We start from the raw sequence: 15,827 nt of genomic DNA on the forward strand, positions 1-15,827 counted from the left end.
TAACTCCATCAGATGTTTCAAATGTTCTTTCCATGTCTGGCTGAAAATTACCAGATCGTCGATGTATACTGCACAATTGGGTAATCCTGAAACAACTTTGTTAGTTAATCGTTGAAATGTGGCTGGGGCGTTTTTCATGCCAAATGGCATAACTTTGAATTGGTATATACCATCTGGAGTCACAAAAGCTGAAATCTCCTATGCCCTTTCGGATAAAGGTACCTGCCAGTAACCTTGAAGTAAATCCAGTTTGGAAATAAAAGTTGATTGTCCCACTTTCTCAATGCAACCCTCCAAACGTGGGATAGGATGTGAGTCCGTTCTTGTAACTGCATTAACCTTTCTATAGTCCACACACAGCCGTTGGGTACCATTCTGGATTAGGTACCATCACCATGGCTGAGCTCCATTGGCTGCAACCCACTTTAATTATGCCATTTTTAAGCATACTCTCAATCTCTTTGTTAACCTGAACCAATTTTAAATAATTAAGTCTGCATGGATATTGTTTGATTGGAACAGCATTTCCCACATCTACATCATGTATAGCCATTTTAGTACTTCCCAATTTATCTCTACAAACATGCCCACGTGATGTCAATAACTCTTTCAGGTCAGTTTGTTTTTCCTCTGGAAGGAAATTCAACAATTTATCCCAATTTTTAACAACATCCTCATTTTCCAATTTAATTTGTGGTATGTCAAATTCACAGTCATCTGGATTTGGTTCGTCATTTTGAGTTAGAATCATTAAAACCTCCTCCTTTTTTCTCTCTTTCCCTTTCAAAGTACCTTTTAGGCAGATTCACATGACACACTTGGTGAGTCTTCCTTCTACCTGGTGTTTTTACCACAGAATTCACCTCACTTAATTTACTTTCAATCTGATAAGGTCCACAAAACCTTGATTTTCAAGGTTCACCTACCACTGGTAATAACCCGAAAACTTTATCGCCACTGGCAAAACTACGAACTTTGAATTTCTTGTCCGCTACCCGTTTCATCACATTTTGTGCAACTTTTAAATGTTGTCCAGCCAATTCACCTGCTCTATTTAATCGTTCCCTAAAATTTGACACGTAATCCAATAATGTAATTTCTGATTTCTCACTCACCAATTTTTCCTTGAACAATTTAAGTGGTCCTCTTACCTCATGACCAAAAATTAGTTCAAAAGGACTGAATTTGGTTGACTCATTAGGTGCATCCCTAATTGCAAACAGTACGAATGGAATTCCTTTACCACAATCCTCTGGATAATCGTGACAATAAGACCTCAACATTGTCTTTAATGTCTGATGCCACCTTTCTAACGCTCCCTGCGATTCTGGATGGTATGCAGTTGATTTAAATTGTTTTATTCCTAAGCTATCCATAACTTTTTTGAATAACCTTGAGGTAAAATTTGATCCTTGAACCGATTGTACTTCTGTGGGTAGTCTATATCTAGTAAAGAATTTAAGTAACTCCTCCACAATCTTTTTAGCTGTAATATTGCATACTGGAATGGCCTCTAGAAACCTAGTAGACACATCCATTATAGTCAAAAGATATTGATTCCCACTTATCGTTTTAGGAAGCGGTCCTACGCAATCAATTAGGACCCTTGTAAAAGGTTCCTCAAATGCTGGAATGGGTATTAAGGGTGCTGGTTTTATCACTGCTTGAGGTTCCCCTATCACTTGACATGTGCGACATGATTGACAAAGTTTAACTACATCTTTATGTAGGCCAGGCCAATAAAAAAATTTCTGGATTTTAGCTTGAGTTTTCCTTATTCCCAAATGATCTCCCACTGGTACCTCATGTGCAACTCGCAACACTTCCTTTCTATACCCTACCGGCAATACTACTTGATGAACTTCTGACCACGTTTCATCCACCTGCATATGTAAATTCTCCATTTTCTCATCAAGACATCACTTTTACGGTAATAAAACTCTGGTATACACTCAGATTCCTCTTCTGTGTATGCTTTCTGATACATTCGGTTTATTTCTACATCTTTCTGTTGTAACTCCGCCAATTTTCCTGAGCTAAAAATATCCGCCTCATCCTTCACCTGTTCTTGTTCTTTTTCAACAATCTGATCAAAAATCGTTTCTGATAATTGCACTTCAACTTCATCTTCACTCTTTGGTTTCTCCTCTTTTCTTAACTTGTGACTTTGCAACCTTGTTACCACACAATCCGGAAAAGTCCCAGGATATTCGTCCTTCAACACTTCAGTTGTCTGATTTTCCACTGGCTTATCAACCACAGTAGGCATCACTCCTACCTGCGATCCAGCTATATCATTACCCAGATAAACTGTATTCCTGGACAAGATAGTTTCTCTATTACTCCTCCTACCACTTCACCACTCTTCACTGGACTTTCCAACCTTACCTTATATAATGGAACACTACTCCTCTCACCCTGAATTCCACATATTACCACCTTTTCTGGCAACATTCTTCCCAAACTACATAACTCCTCATCTCTTACCATTAAAGATTGACTAGCTCCCGTATCTCTTAAAATTGTGACTTCTTTACCTGCTCCCCCTGATACACATGAGTAAACTTTACCCACACAAGTAAATTCTTTAAAGAGATCTGGCACCTTCTTATCAATCACTTCTTGATCAGGCTGTACAATCTGTTGCCCCTCCTTCGCTTCACTTGGGCTTTCCTTTACACTTTAACAAACCCCACTGTCTTATCCTTTTTTACCACATCAGCCTTCCCAGTGCTTTTCTTCAACCACCAACACTGTGACTTTACATGGCCTAGTTTATCACAGTGAAAACATTTGAAACTTTTCATGTCTATTCCAACCTCCTGAATTTCTTTTTTAATCGGAGGTACACTCTCCTTATTATGTCCCATCAGATCACCTTTACCTTTACCACTTGAGTATTTCTCATGTCCCCAGTTTCTGTCCCTCATGGGCTGAAACTGATGTCGGAAGCCAAGCTTTGATTTATGAACTAATTCATAATCATCTGCAATTTCTGCTGCTAATCCTGCAGTTTTAATCCTCTGCGGTTCCACATGAGTTCTCACTACATCTCAGTAATTGAATTTTTAAACTCCTCCAGAAGTATAATTTCTCTGAGAGCTTCATACGTTTTGTCTATTTTCAAAGCCCTTATCCACCTATCTAAATTACTCTGTTTAATCCTTTCAAACTCCATCTATGTTTGATCAGGTTCTTTCCTTAAATTTCTAAATCTTTGTCTGTAGGCTCCAGGCACTAGTTCCTATGCACCTAAGATGGATTTTTTCACCTCCTCATATACCTCCCAGATACCTCCTCCGGTCGTGATGCAAAGACTTCACTTGCCCTACCTATCAGTTTTGTTTGAATCAGTAATACTCACATGTCCTGTGGCCATTTTGTTTGTTTAGCCACCTTCTCAAATGAAATGAAAAAGGCTTCCATCTCTTTCTCCTCAAACCTTGGCAATGCTTGGACATATTTAAATAGATCCCCACCAAGCCTTCGACGATGACACTCTTTCTCACTCTCCTCATCACTATCATCCAACTGTACGTTTCTCTTTACATCTGCCAATTTTAACTGACTGTCATGTTTCATGGTCATTTTCTGAAGTTCAAATTCTCTCTCTTTATCTTTTTCCCTGATCTGTATCTCCCTTTCTCTTTCTTTTTCCTCTCTCTCTCTTTCTTTTTGCTCCCTTTCTCTTTTGTATTTACGCTGCTTTAATTCTTTCTCAAGTTCCATTTGTTTCAATTGTAACTGAATTTTTGCCATTTCCACTGAGTCAACCTGTATCTCAGGCAACTTTAAATGCTTAGCCACCACCATAATTACCTCATCTTTTCGCATTTGGTCAGGTAATGTTAACTGCAATGTTTTTGCCAAATCTAACAGTCTGCTTTTAGTCTCTGTCCGTAAGGTACTGCGTGTGACCGTCTCCACCCCCAGAAACTTCAGAGAGCCTTTCAAAGAGCCATTGTCCACAACACACTCCCCACTTAAACTAATATACCCCCCCTGAAAATCAACCACAATATGCTCACCCCTCACTGTCTTTAAGTTCACTTCGCCAATCCAATAGATAGACCTTTATCCCCCTTGGGCCCCCAATTTGTTATGGGCCAGGGTTTAGAGAACCCCAAAGTGTATCATGGAGTTCACCTGACCCACAACTTTTAATAGATTGTGGTATGGGGAGCACACGACCCACTCTACAGGTGTGGTACAGCAGAAATGGAAAAGTATTTTTGAAAGCAAAACAATGTTTATTCTATGAACTCAAGTTAACTTTTTAAAAATATACAGTGAACATCTTAGCAACCATCAATTCAAATACAATCCCCAAAGAATACAACACTAAGTGATCCTTAATAACTTCCCAAACAACATCCAGAAGACAAAAAAAAACACCTTTTGACAGAAGCAAATTAGGTTTACATTCACTACGGAGAACATTTATCATTCTGAATTTTCCAAATGATCAAGAGATAGTCTTTTCATGGCAGAGAAAACAGCAGTACACCTGCTTTGTCTGACGTCAGCTCCAACACTGAAAACTAAACTAAAACACACCCTGCAGCAAACAGCCTAAAACGAAAGTAAAAAGATGACAGACAGCCCAGCTCCATCCACTCTCTGACATCACTGCAGTAATGAACACCCATTCCTTAATGGTACTCTCACTACAGATATTTATATACACATCCATTTATAAACACCCATTTCTTAAAGATAATCTCACATGACAATTGTAACACACCATACATTGTGTGGAATCATGGTTATCTATTCACACACTTTAATAGTACCCAGTCTTTCTAATTGTACATGTACTAAATTTGGTGGTCATAATTAGTCTGGAATACATTTTGGAACATGTGTAATATATTGTGTTAAAACATGTATTTAAATGACTGTATGGGACTAGGATCAAAAAGAAATTTACTTTGAGAAGTGTCGGGACCCAGTCCAGGCTGCCACTGTTAAAGTACCACGTCATCTCTCTGGTGGTTGAAAAGGCTTTGTAGTTTTTCGCTGGCTGAATGACGTAATACTTTAATCAGCCATATCAGGGAAGTGGTGGTGTTGCACTTTAAAGTCGCCAATATGATGTTATATCCCAACAGCGTCGCCAATACTGTAGGTGTTTCTATTTCTCTTACTGAACCACAAGGCTTTCCCGTACATCGGTCAAATTACCACACAACCATTTCGTCAGTTCAAGTTCAAAGATGGTTTATATGCACACAAGGGTTACTTCGACATGCAGCCACAATATACAACAAGTTAAACTACACCTATCAGCTACAATAACCTATACTTAATTTCAGGATGACCGGCACTGTGCAAGCCTTTATCTTGATCTCACGTGGCTGTTTTGAAGAAGTGGCTCTGTCTCTGCTGGGCTCATCCAACAGGTAGCGATCGTTGGTCTTGAACTTGGCTGGCTGTTCCTGCTACAGTTGGCTGGCACAGGCCGGATTCAAAAGAGGCTGGCACAGGCCAGATCCAAAAGAGGCAGAACACATGGCTGTGTCCCCTTTTTATCTCTCTAGGGTTTCGCGCTATTTGGGGCAGTCCTTAATCTTGGACGCAATAATGCGACAGGCTTCAATCACGGTCTTCGATTTTGGCCAATAAAGGGGCGGTGCCTTGGTGGCTGGGCGGGTCCTTAGCGGTCATTGACCTTGGCAGTTGGGCTCTCTGAGTAAGGGGAGTGGCGCCGATCAGTCTGTGGCTGTACCGGTTTCTTGATTGGAGTTCTATTGTCCTGGGGAATGGGCCATTAACATGCAAACGAGCGGGGGTTTCAATCAAGTCTACCGACCTGCGTTTCAAATACACAGAAGCTCTGTATCTGTCTGAGTCCTGGGTTGGTCATAATTCCCATGGTCCTTTGCTGGTGGCCATCTCAGATGGCTACAGTGGTTTAGTGGCATTATCACCAGGCTGGTAATTCAGAAACCCAGGACATTACTCTGGGGACCCAGATTCTAATCCCATCTCAGCAGATGGTGCAATTTGAAGTCAATAAAAATTATGAACATGAAACAATCATAAAAGCCCATCCCTTAGGGAAGTAAATCTGCCATCCTTACCTGGTCTGGCCTACATGTGACTTCAGATCCACAGCAATGTGGCGCAGTAGCACAGTGGCTAGTACTGTTGCTTCACAGCGCCAGGGACCCAGTTTTGATTCCGGCTTGGGTCACGGTCTGTGCGGAGTCTGCGTGGGTTTCCTCCTAGAAGTCCCGAAAGACTTGCTTGTTAGGTGATTTGGACATTCTGAATTCTCCCTCAGTGTACCCCAACAGACACCGTAGTGTGGCGATTAGGGGCTTTTCATGATAACTTAATTGCCTGTGGCTAAACAGCTGGTGTAGGAGGGAGGGTTTCCGTTATCTGGACCACTGGGAGCTCTTCTGGGGCAGGTGTGACCTATATAAGGACGGGTTGCATTTAAACTGGAGAGGCATAAATATCCTGGCCGCGAGGTTTGCCAGTGTCACACGGGAGGGTTTAAACTAGCTTGGCAGGGGGGGTGGGCACGGGAGCATTAGGTCAGAAGGTGAGAGCATTGAGGGAGAACTAGGGAATAGGGACAGTGGGGCTCTGAGGCAGAGCAGACAGGGAGAAGTTGCTGAACACAGCAGGTCTGGTGGCCTGAAGTGCATATGTTTTAATGCAAGAAGGATTACGGGTAAGGCAAATGAAGTTAGAGCTTGGATTAGTACTTGGAACTATGATGTTGTTGCCATTACAGAGACCTGGTTGAGGGAAGGGCAGGATTGGCAGCTAACCATTCCAGGATTTAGATGTTTCAGGTGGGATAGAGGGGGATTAAATGGGGTGGAGGAGTTGCACTACTGGTTAGGGAGAATATCACAGCTGTACTGTGGAGGACACCTCAGAGGGCAGCGAGGCTATATGGGTAGAGATCAGGAATAAGAAGGGTGCAGTCACAATGTTGGGGGTTTACTACAGGACTCCCAACAGCCAGCGGGAGATAGAAGAGCAGATAGGTAGACAGATTTTGGAAAAGAGTAAAAACAACAGGGTTGTGGTGATGGGAGACTTCAACTTCCCCAATATTGACTGGGACTCACTTAGTGCCAGGGGCTTAGACGGGGCGGAGTTTGTAAGGAGCATCCAGGAGGGCTTCTTAAAACAATATGTGGACAGTCCAACTAGGGAAGGGGCGGTACTGGACCTGGTATTGGGGAATGAGCCCAGCCAGGTGGTAGAAGTTTCAGTCGGGGAGCATTTCGGGAACAGTGACCACAATTCAGTAAGTTTTAAAGTGCTGGTGGACAAGGATAAGAGTGGTCCTAGGGTGACTGTGCTAAATTGGTGGAAGGCTAATTATAACAATATTAGGCGGGAACTGAAGAACCTAGATTGGGGGCGGATGTTTGAGGGCAAATCAACATCTGACATGTGGGAGGCTTTCAAGTGTCAGTTGAAAGGAATTCAGGACCGGCATGTTTCTGTGAGGAAGAAGGATAAATACGGCAATTTTCAGGAACCTTGGATAACGAGAGATATTGTAGGCCTCGTCAAAAAGAAAAAGGAGGCATTTGTCAGGGCTAAAAGGCTGGGAACAGACGAAGCCTGTGTGGAATATAAGGAAAGTAGGAAGGAACTTAAGCAAGGAGTCAGGAGGGCTAGAAGGGGTCACGAAATGTCACTGGCAAATAGGGTTAAGGAAAATCCCAAGGCTTTTTACACGTACATAAAAAGAGGGTAGCCAGGGAAAGGGTTGGCCCACTGAAGGTTAGGCAAGGGAATCTATGTGTGGAGCCAGAGGAAATGGGCGAGGTACGAAATGAATACTTTGCATCAGTATTCACCAAAGAGAAGGAATTGGTAGATGTTGAATCTGGAGAAGGGTGTGTAGATAGCCTGAGTCACATTGAGATCCAAAAAGACGAGGTGTTGGGCGTCTTAAAAAATATTAAGGTAGATAAGTCCCCAGGGCCTGATGGGATCTGCCCCAGAATACTGAAGGAGGCTGGAGAGGAAATTGTTGAGGCCTTGGCACTAATCTTTGGATCCTCACTGTCTTCAGGTGATGTCCCGGAGGACTGGAGAATAGCCAATGTTGTTCCTCTGTTTATGAAGGGTAGCAAAGATAATCCAGGGAACTACAGGCCGGTGAGCCTTACGTCAGTGGTAGGGAAATTACTGGAGAGAATTCTTCGAGACAGGATCTACTCCTATCTGGAAGCAAATGGACGTATTAGTGAGAGGCAGCAAGGTTTTGTGAAGGGGAGGTCGTGTCTCACTAACTTGATAGAGTTTTTCGAGGAGGTCACAAAGACGAGTGATGCAGGTAGGGTAGTGGATGTTGTCTATATGGACTTCAGTAAGGCCTTTGACAAGGTCCTTCATGGTAGACTAGTACAAAAGGTGAAGTCACACGGGATCAGGGGTGAGCTGGCAAGGTGGATACAGAACTAGCTAGGTCATAGAACAGTACGAAGTCTTACAACACCAGGTTAAAGTCCAACAGGTTTGTTTCGATGTCACTAGCTTTCGGAGCGCTGCTCCTTCCTCAGGTGAATGAAGAGGTCTGTTCCAGAAACACATATACAGACAAATTCAAAGATGCCAAACAATGCTAGGAATGCGAGCATTAGCAGGTGATTAAATCTTTACAAATCCAGAGATGGGGTAACCCCAGGTTAAAGATGTGTGAATTGTATCAAGCCAGGACAGTTGGTAAGATTTCGCAGGCCAGATGGTGGGGGATGAATGTAATGTGACATGAATCCCAGGTCCCGGTTGAGGCCGCACTCATGTGTGCGGAACTTGGCTATAAGTTTCTGCTCGGCGATTCTGCGTTGTCGCGGGTCCTGAAGGCCGCCTTGGAGAACGCTTACCCGGAGATCAGAGGCTGATCGAAACAAACCTGTTGGACTTTAACCTGGTGTTGTAAGACTTCGTACTGTGCTCACCCCAGTCCAACGCCGGCATCTCCACATCATAGGTCATAGAAGGCAGAGAGTAGCAATGGAAGGATGCTTTTCTAATTGGAGGGCTGTGACCAGTGGTGTTCCGCAGGGATCAGTGAACATAGAACTTAGAAAATACAGCACAGAACAGGCCCTTCGGCCCACGATGTTGTGCCGAACCTTTGTCGTAGATTAATCATAGATTATCATTGAATTTACAGTGCAGAAGGAGGCCATTCGGCCCTTTGAGTCTGCACCGGCTCTTGGAAAGAGCACCCTACCCAAACTCAACACCTCCACCCAACACCAAGGGCAATTTGGACATTAAGGGCAATTTATCATTGGCCAATTCACCTAACCCGCACATCTTTGGACTGTGGGAGGAAACCGGAGCACCCGGAGGAAACCCACGCAGACACGGGGAGGACGTGCAGACTCCGCACAGACAGTGACCCAAGCCGGAATCGAACCTGGGACCCTGGAGCTGTGAAGCAATTGTGCTATCCACAATGCTACCGTGCTGCCCTTGAGAACAAATAAATCTACACTATCATTTTACCGTAATCCATGTACCTATCCAATAGCTGCTTGAAGGTCCCTAATGTTTCCGACTCAACTACTTCCACAGGCAGTGCATTCCATGCCCCCACTACTCTCTGGGTAAAGAACCTACCTCTGATATCCCTCCTATATCTTCCACCTTTCACCTTAAATTTATGTCCCCTTGTAATGGTTTGTTCCACCCGGGGAAAAAGTCTCTGACTGTCTACTCTATCTATTCCCCTGATCATCTTATAAACCTCTATCAAGTCGCCCCTCATCCTTCTCCGTTCTAATGAGAAAAGGCCTAGCACCCTCAACCTTTCCTCGTAAGACCTACTCTCCATTCCAGGCAACATCCTGGTAAATCTTCTTTGCACCTTTTCCAAAGCTTCCACATCCTTCCTAAAACGAGGCGACCAAAACTGTACACAATACTCCAAATGTGGCCTTACCAAAGTTTTGTACAGCTGCATCATCACCTCACGGCTCTTAAATTCAATCCCTCTGTTAATGAACGCGAGCACACCATAGGCCTTCTTCACAGCTCTATCCACTTGAGTGGCAACTTTCAAAGATGTATGAACATAGACCCCAAGATCTCTCTGCTCCTCCACATTGCCAAGAACTCTACCGTTAACCCTATATTCCGCATTCATATTTGTCCTTCCAAAATGGACAACCTCACACTTTTCAGGGTTAAACTCCATCTGCCACTTCTCAGCCCAGCTCTGCATCCTATCTATGTCTCTTTGCAGCCGACAACAGCCCTCCTTCCTATCCACAACTCCACCAATCTTCGTATCGTCTGCAAATTTACTGACCCACCCTTCAATTCCCTCATCCAAGTCATTAATGAAAATCACAAACAGCAGAGGACCCAGAACTGATCCCTGCGGTACGCCACTGGTAACTGGGATCCAGGCTGAATATTTGCCATCCACCACCACTCTCTGACTTCTATTGGTTAGCCAGTTCGTTATCCAACTGGCCAAATTTCCCACTATCCCATGCCTCCTTACTTTCTGCATAAGCCTACCATGGGGAACTTTATCAAATGCCTTACTAAAATCCATGTACACTACATCCACTGCTTTACCTTCATCCACATGCTTGGTCACCTCCTCAAAGAATTCAATAAGATTTGTAAGGCAAGACCTACCCCTCACAAATCCGTGCTGACTATCCCTAATCAAGCAGTGGCTTTCCAGATGCTCAGAAATCCTATCCTTCAGTACCCTTTCCATGACTTTGCCTACCACCGAAGTAAGACTAACTGGCCTGTAATTCCCAGGGTTATCCCTCGTCCCTTTTTTGAACAGGGGCACGACATCCGCCACTCTCCAATCCCCTGGTACCACCCCTGTTGACAGTGAGGAAGAAAAGATCATTGCCAACGGCTCTGCAATTTCATCTCTTGCTTCCCATAGAATCCTTGGATATATCCCGTCAGGCCCGGGGGACTTGTCTATCCTCAAGTTTTTCAAAAAGCCCAACACATCTTCCTTCCTAACAAGTATTTCCTCGAGCTTACCAATCTGTTTCACACTGTCCTCTCCAACAATATCGCCCCTCTCATTTGTAAATACAGAAGAAAAGTACTCGTTCAAGACCTCTCCTATCTCTTCAGACTCAATACACAATCTCCCGCTACTGTCCTTGATCGGACCTACCCTCGCTCTAGTCATTCTCATATTCCTCACATTTGCTGTTTGTAGTATATATAAATGATTTGGAGGAAAATGTAACTGGTCTGATTAGTAAGTTTGCAGATGACACAAAGGTTAGTGGAATTGCGGATAGCGATGAGGACTGTCAGAGGATACAGCAGGATTTAGATTGTTTGGAGACTTGGGCGGAGAGATGGCAGATGGAGTTTAATCCGGACAAATGTGAGGTAACGCATTTTGGAAGGTCTAATGCAGGTAGGGAATATACAGTGAATGGTAGAACCCTCAAGAGTATTGAAAGTCAAAGAGATCTAGGTGTACAGGTCCACAGGTCACTGAAAGGGGCAACACAGGTGGAGAAGGTGGTCAAGAAGGCATACGGCATGCTTGCCTTCATTGGCCGGGGCATTGAGTATAAGAATTGGCAGGTCATGTTGTAGCTGTATAGAACCTTAGTTAGGCCACACTTGGAGTATAGTGTTCAATTCTGGTCGCCACACTACCAGAAGGATGTGGAGGCTTTAGAGAGGGTGCAGAACAGATTTACCAGATTGTTGCCTGGTATGGAGGGCATTAGCTATGAGGAGCGGTTGAATAAACTCGGTTTGTTCTCACTGGAACGACGGAGGTTGAGGGGCGACCTGATAGAGGTCTACAAAATTATGAGGGGCATAGGCAGAGTGGATAGTCAGAGGCTTTTCCCCAGGGTAGAGGGGTCAATTACTAGGGGGCATAGGCTTAAGGTGAGAGGGGCAAGGTTTAGAGTAGATGTACGAGGCAAGTTTTTTACATCGAGGGTAGTGGGTGCCTGGAACTCGCTACCGGAGGAGGTGGTGGAAGCAGGGACGATAGTGACATTTAAGGGGCATCTTGACAAATACATGAATAGGATGGGAATAGAGGGATACGGACCCAGGAAGTGTAGAAGATTGTAGTTTAGTCGGACAGCATGGTCGGCACGGGCTTGGAGGGCCGTAGGGCCTGTTCCTGTGCTGTACATATCTTTGTTCTTTGTTGTTCTTTGTTTACCAGGGCCAGAACTGGTAGTCCAGCCATTGGACTCCTATCCCAGGACACAGTCCTGAGGTCAACCCTTGCCCGCAGCCTGAGCCCATCCAGCCCCCTTGGGGGGACCCTCTCTCTTGGTAGTGGCAAAGGGGCACATGGGTACTGAACCTACCTCTTTGATCCCCTTGGGGTCCATCGCACCTGGTTTGCATTTGTCAAGACCTGCACCAAAGCCTTCCCACTGGAGATCCTGTTGGGGGTATGGAGCATAGTGGGAGGGCTGAGTATTGGGGTGCAAGCCCCTTAATGATATGGAACCATAGAGTTTTGCATAATTATCGGCTTCCCAACCGCTGTGGATGGAAGCTCATTTTGGTTAGTGGGGCGGGGCGGGACTGAAGACCTGCGACAAGTCTACTGATGGTGCCTGCTCCGTTTTTGGGCCAACGAGAGATTCTCCGCTGTATCACAATTCCAGCAGGGAAAGCAGAGAATCCCAGCCAATTATCTTAGTAGATGCAATACGTTTTATTTCCTTTCATTAGTTTCTAAGATAGATTGATCAGTTGTTCCTTAACCAAAAAATAAAATAGGTAAACTGACCCAGCTGTTTAGAGTCTGAGCTTTAGTAATGAGGATCATAACATATAAAGTTTGAGAATGAATACATTTTCAACCCTCACAACAATGGTAATTAATGCAATAAAGATTTTACTTTAATAAGTTTTACGTTTTAATTCAGAACCTCCCTTCAAACTTGAATCATAGCTTGATATTTGTCAATCTTATTTTTTTGCTGGTTACCTTTTAATTCCCTTTCAAATATCATAGAATCATGGAAGAAGGCCATTCGGCCCATCAAGTCTGCACCGACCCTCTGAAAGAGCAGAGTACCTCGACCTGCTCACCAGCCGATCCCCATATCCCAGTAACCCCATGTAACCTTTTGCCCCTAGGGGCAATTTAACATGGTTAATCCACCTAGCCTGCACATCTTTGGACAGTGGGAGGAAACCGGAGCAACCAGAGGAAACCCACGCAGACACGGGGAGAACGTATAACAACTTTAACCATTTATTATACATTACTACAAGATATAAAATACGAGTTGAAGATAAAATGGAAACTTGAAGCCCATCTGAGAAAGCAAAATCCAGTAAAGAAACAAATGTCCCAGACTTCAAAGAAGTTAAAGTGGCTGAAGCCTGCTGAAATGGATTTACAAAAGTTGTGGGTCAATTTTATGGGTAGGCTCAAATATACTTTTGTTAGTTATTAAGGTGATATGAGTTTAAGTTGCAAACATTATTTTTAGTACTGTTGTGTTACGTTACTCCACAAAAGCAAGATCTTAACAACTTGGATGTAATATATAAGTCAACAACAAGACCATAGCAAAGTGGAAAGATTTATTAAGCATAAAATATTACCTAATAAATCAAGCAGTAATTAACACAACTCAACATGTAATATTTTGGCTATGCACAACAGAGCACGCAAAACGTGGACTGGATTGGTCTTTTAGAATTCTCAAACCTCCACTTCTTGAACTTCTTTTTGCCACAGACTTCTGCAAATTGCTAAGGATTCTGTAGTTTTCAGATCCTGGGCAGAGGCAATACCTTCCACTTGGATCTGTCTTCTCTTTACTCCAACAAATATGGTTTTGTCTTCCTTTCTTAAAGCTGCTAAAGTGTTAAAAATTGTGTTCAAGGTTTCAGATTTGAATATTTGTTAAGACTCCTGACAAAACATGATTCGACAACATTATTTTTTCACAAGATTATAATAAAAAGATTGATAAACAATATATTTATGTGACTTTATTGCTTTCTCTCACCTTTTCAGTGATAGCTTTATTACTAGCAATCAGATGACTGTTGAGTCTTTACTGGCTGTTTTCACGGCTTCTTGTTTCTACTTCTGTAATTGATTTCTAACATTTCCAAAATGATTTGTGTCTCTAGCATGGTATTCCTGGAAGTGTCAGATGCAAGTGTAACATGACAGTGCAACTTTTAAAAAACTTAATCCTTAATAAATATTGTAGTATTTTTTCCATTATAAACTGACTATACTTCAAAGGGTACATTGTCGTAAAGCTCTTTGGGGTGCCTTGAGGTCATGAAAAGTGCTGTAAAATGCAAGACTTTTGTGAAAATAGATTTGAATGAAAGACTTTTTCAAGTTTGGAGGGAGGAGCTACGGTATCATTTTGAAGAATTTACCATTTATATTTATTATTTTTATGTTGATGTGTTTTTTGTTCTGATTTAGATAAACCCAAATAATGCAGCTACATTGACTAGTTTATTTTACGTACAATTAACATTCTTTTCATGCCTTCCCTCTGCAGCCTGTTTACGTGGAACTGCACCCTGGTGGTTTCACCTCTGCATATTCCAAGTGCCTCTTCTCCTGTGTCTACTATTTAATTTCTCATCCACCCAGAGTTTTAGCCTCAGTTTCCTCTGACTTTAATCCATCTGCTAGCCCGGGAACATTGTCTATAAACTTGGGGCTGGCATTCACCTGTACACAGGAGAAATCCAACTCAATGTTTCCATTGTCATGAGACCATTAAGTCCAGAATTACTGCTTTGTTATCCAAACTACTGCCTAATGTCATGCTTAACATTAATGTCAAGTGATTTTGTTCTAAATCATCAAACTGAAACTACCTTGTTTTGCTCTGGCCACCTCCTACTCCATAAACTTTCCTTTAATCTTTGTTCAAGTTTAGTACAGTGGTACACCATGTACCTCAGTATTCTCTGAACCATGAACCAAACATTTTCTGCCGGATGTGGTTAGCCCATTGGTGATTGCCTTCTTTAACATATGGAACATTAATGCCCCTACTTCATTCCTTTGCTGAGGCGAGCTTCAACTATAACTTCATCACTTCAATGATTCATCACTTCAATGATTCATTTTTCTAATCTGATGCTTGGCCGCCATTTTCTTCTTTGACCAATTTAACCTAAATTAATAACTAAATGAACCACTGGGCAATTTCATATCACTCCCATTGTTTTGTATTTGCATTTTAGCACATGCCCAAGAAAATTCAAAGGTTTCAATCTCATTTTAAATTTTTTTCCACAGGTACACTTGTATTTGGGAAATGTCACACCCCAAACTTGAAAACTTGCCAAAGGAGGTAACTGAAGTCACTCCATCCACTTCCTTAAACATTCCACCACTGGCACTCAGTGACAACAGTGTGTGCAACCTACAAGATGATTGGAAGCAACTCACCCTGGCTCCTTCCGCAGCACTATTCCCATCTGCTACTTTGGGCAAGCAGGCGCATAGGAACACCACTACCTGCAAGTTCCTCTTCAATCCACACACTGTGCCAAGTTGGAACTACATTGTGGTTCCTTCACTGTGGCTGGGTCATAATCCTGGAACTCCTTTCCTAACAACGCTGTGGGTGTATCTATGCTACATGAGCTGCAGCGTTTCAAGGTGGTGTTGAGCAGCTAACTTATCAAGGGCAATTAAGGATGGACAATAAATGCTGGCCTTGCCAGCGACACCCACACCCAGTGAAAATAATACATTTTAAAATACCCTTTGAAGTCTGAGCCTCCATTCTTCAGTGGTGTGATTCCTCCCATCAAATGCTGATCCTTCAGCTAATTCCCTACCATATTTTCTCTTA

This window comes from Scyliorhinus torazame, chromosome 3, assembly GCF_047496885.1.
Source record: "Scyliorhinus torazame isolate Kashiwa2021f chromosome 3, sScyTor2.1, whole genome shotgun sequence".
Classification (NCBI taxonomy): domain Eukaryota; kingdom Metazoa; phylum Chordata; class Chondrichthyes; order Carcharhiniformes; family Scyliorhinidae; genus Scyliorhinus; species Scyliorhinus torazame.